The 3,635-nt window shown below is 39.7% G+C and overlaps 1 protein-coding gene across 3 annotated transcripts in view; it reads right to left on the bottom strand.

The window, feature by feature from the left end:
• Positions 1-3,635, bottom strand: part of CNTN1 (contactin 1) — a 294,489-nt gene that overhangs the window by 75,422 nt on the left and 215,432 nt on the right. The window lies entirely within an intron of this gene.

Genomic DNA, 3,635 nt, shown 5'->3' with positions numbered 1-3,635 from the left:
GTGTGTGTTTAGGTTTCTTTTCTTCTTTAACCACCGAATATAATAATCCTTTTCTACAAACAGCGCATTTATAAACATTTAAGCATCAATCATTTTAATTGAAGATTAAATTTAATTGAAGGGATGGTAGAAAGAGTCTATTAAAGATATATTTGTATAAGAGCTTTATATAGTCATAGACATTAAACAAGGGTGATCTGTTAGCATTACCTATTACTGGCTTGTGGACAATTTTTAACAGAAAGGCTAATTTTTACAAGTTAAAACATATTGGTTAACAACATATTCATTCCTCCTCCTCCCCTTTACTTATTTCATTTATTCATTCAACAAAAAGTAAATAATTGCTCCTTGTGTGTTAGCTGGGGACAATCCAGGTTTTGTGGGTCCAAATTGCTAAAAGTTGGGGAGCCCTCTTTAAGGAGAAGAAGATGAAATTACTAACATAAACTAAGCTACAAAATCATATAGGATTCTAACTAAAATATCTTGTTTTTACCAGTTTTGCAAAAACTTAGGGCCATGTGATTACATTGCTAGGTTTCACCCAGGGCCCCAGATTAGCCTCATGCAAGTAAGGGGTCCCACAGCTTAAGTTTTGTCATCCACGTGGTAAATCCACCTCTGTGACTAAGCATCTAGGTATGAGGAATCAAAAAGAAGGACTCAGTTTGCTTGCTGTTAGGAAGCTCATAGGTCAATGGGAACACAGACATAGACACAAGACAGTGCAATGAGATCGTTGCTGGGACCTGTACAGAAAAAGTGTTTTTCTTAAAGAAATTTATTTAATTGATATGTATTGATTGTACATATTTATGGGGTACAGAGTTACATTTCCATGCATGCATACAATGTGTGATGATCAAGTTAGGGTAATTAGCATATTCAACATTGTAAAACTATCATTTCTTTGTGATGGGAACATTTGAGCTCCTCTTTTCTAGCCATTTGAGAACATCCAAAAAATTACTGTTAGTTATAGATGCCTAGTACTACTGTACACCACTAGAACTTGTTTGTCCTGTCTAGCTGTAATTTTGTGTCTATTAACCAACCTCTCCTCTTCTCCTCTCTAGTCACCACAATTCTCCTCTCTACATCTAAGAGTTCAACTTATTTTATTTTTACAGCACAGTGGGAAAGGGCCTAACTGCGGTGGGCAGGGCATTAAGGTGGAGGTGCTGCACTCTTGGATTTAAGTCATTTGGTGATTTCCTGACTCTAGCACATAGCGGAACTCCTGAAGAATGGCGTGACCCAGGGCATTAGAAAGAGAGCTCTCAAATAGGAACACGATAAAAGTTTCAACTTGAAAGGCATTAAATCATAGAGGAAATCTCATGACATAGAGCTGAGTGAAGACATAAATTAAGATAGAGCATGAACGCAGTTCTGAAAGCAAAACACCTAGTGCTATGGTCTCCAACATCTAAATATATTTAAACATTATCTAAAACAGGAAAACAAAATCTTACTGATTGCTTGCATCATACTGATGTGTTAAAAAATATATGTGGGATTCTATATTTTTAAATTGTGATGGATTTTGAGATCACATTTACCACCCTGCTTGGCAAGAATCCCAACACTTTGTAGAAGCTGAACAAATTTTTTACTGGTGATACCTTGGCCAGGATAAATGTATTTTTCCTTTTCATTATATAGATTATACTGCAGTAAATAAATCATTTATTTCTAGAAAAACTTGAGTTGAATTTTAATAGAAAACATAGTGGAGATGAGCCAAATTATCATCAGACAATATTTAGAATATCCTTCAAAAAATCTAACAGTTAATTTTTAAATGCCAAGACTAATTCATGACAAATTTTTCTCTCTTAGAGATATGTAAAAAAATGAGGACTACACATCTGTATAGACTGTATTAAGTCTGGAATTTTTAATTTTAATTTTATATAATTTTACTAAGTAGGACTGCCAAAGAGATGGAAGAAAACAAACAAACAAACAAACAAAAACTATTCTTTCAGGAGGCAGAAATCTCAATTAAATGATCTGTGTAAGAATTTTTAGCTTTTTATTTTTATTTTGTATTGTATCATTTGTATCCAAATACAGATTTAAATGAAAATTGTTGCAGTGGAGGCATGCCAGCTTCCACCCAGATTTCAGAAGACGTATGAAAAAGCCTGGGAACTGCTGCAGGGGTGGAGCCACTGTCGAGGTCATCCACAGAGCAATGTGGAGCAGAAGAGTGGGGTCAGAGCCCTCACAGGGGGGCCCCATTGGGGAAATGTCTAGTGGAGTCAGGATAGTGGGACTGCTGCCAGGAGCCCAGAACTGTGGGGCTGCTGGCAATGTGCAATGACAGCCTGGAAAAGCCGTAGGCACCAGGGCAGTTCAATGGGCTATACTTGGCAGAGCTGTAGGAGCGAGGTTGCCCAATGGGTTGGGGATCCAGATGCCCTAAAGTGCTTAATGTCTGCCTTGTTGGGGTTTCAGATTTGTTTGGGCCCTGTTTCTCCTCTTTCCTGGTCTATTCCTCCCTTCTGGAATGGGAATGTGTACCCAATGTCTGTCTCACCACTGTATTTTGGAAGTAGATAAACTTGGTTTTATTTTTACAGGTTTACAGCTGAAAGGAGTTTTGCCTTTAGTCTCAGATGAGACTTTGGACTTCCGAGTTGGTGCTGGAACAACCTAAACATTGTTGGGACTGTCAGGATGGAATATGTAATATGTGGATGCAAGGGTCAGTTATCCTTGCTAAGGGAACATCGTGGAAGATTCTGAATGTGTAGATTGTACATCAAGAGTCCCTGAAGTGATGGATTGTAGGGAAAGCGAAGGAAAAAGTCAGGGCCCCTCAGATGTTCAGAATCTTGCTGAGCATTTGATGTAAATATGCATGTGTGCCGAAGTGATCCTTGGTTATTGTCTAACATAATTGAGTACGTGCACTCTAGTGTCCTGGGTTATGGACTTAAGTATAAAGGACAAGTTGCTCTGATCCACAGTGCCTCCCACCCCCAGGGGGCCACAGGGAGGCCTCTACTGCTGCTGCAAGCTGTTGCTGCCAGTGGCCCCAGGATGCCCCAAGAGGCTGCCACCGCTGCTGCAGCTGCAGCTGCTACTGCTACTGCTGAGGACTGAGCTCATGTCATGTGCCAATGGCTCCCAAGATCTTTCCCAATTACCTAACGTGGACATGCGTGTGAGGGGTCTGTGACCCAGCCAGACATGTGAAGGGTCTTTGACCCAGTCTGTACAATGGGTTTAAAGGGTATGATTCCTAACCCTGATAGTACAATAACCCCAGCCAGACAATTAGTGTAGCAATTGCTGTAACCTGACAATGTGCTTCTCCAATTGTGGTAGTGAGAAAAAAGTCTGGAAAAAATTGAGAGTATGTGAATTGTCACACTGTTAATTGTTCACCTAAGAGTGATCAATAACTGCTTGTAAAGAACACCTAGAGTTCACCTTGCTAGTTTTGCAGAATGGTTATCAGATAGCATGACAGCTGATGAGGATAAAGAGAAAAGAGCTCCAGCATGACTTCATCCATTTGAGATGATCTATCAGGGTCTCTCAGGAGGCCCTCCTGTCGACCCTCAATGGAAAAGGTTGTTTGTGATAGGAGGCAGATTCAAGGATATTCCTCTTTATCA

Source organism: Galeopterus variegatus, unplaced genomic scaffold (genome assembly GCF_000696425.1).
Source record: "Galeopterus variegatus unplaced genomic scaffold, G_variegatus-3.0.2 Scaffold1023, whole genome shotgun sequence".
Classification (NCBI taxonomy): Eukaryota; Metazoa; Chordata; class Mammalia; order Dermoptera; family Cynocephalidae; genus Galeopterus; species Galeopterus variegatus.
Note: the sequence above shows the minus strand (reverse complement) of the source record. Positions and strands in the feature narration are given on the sequence as shown.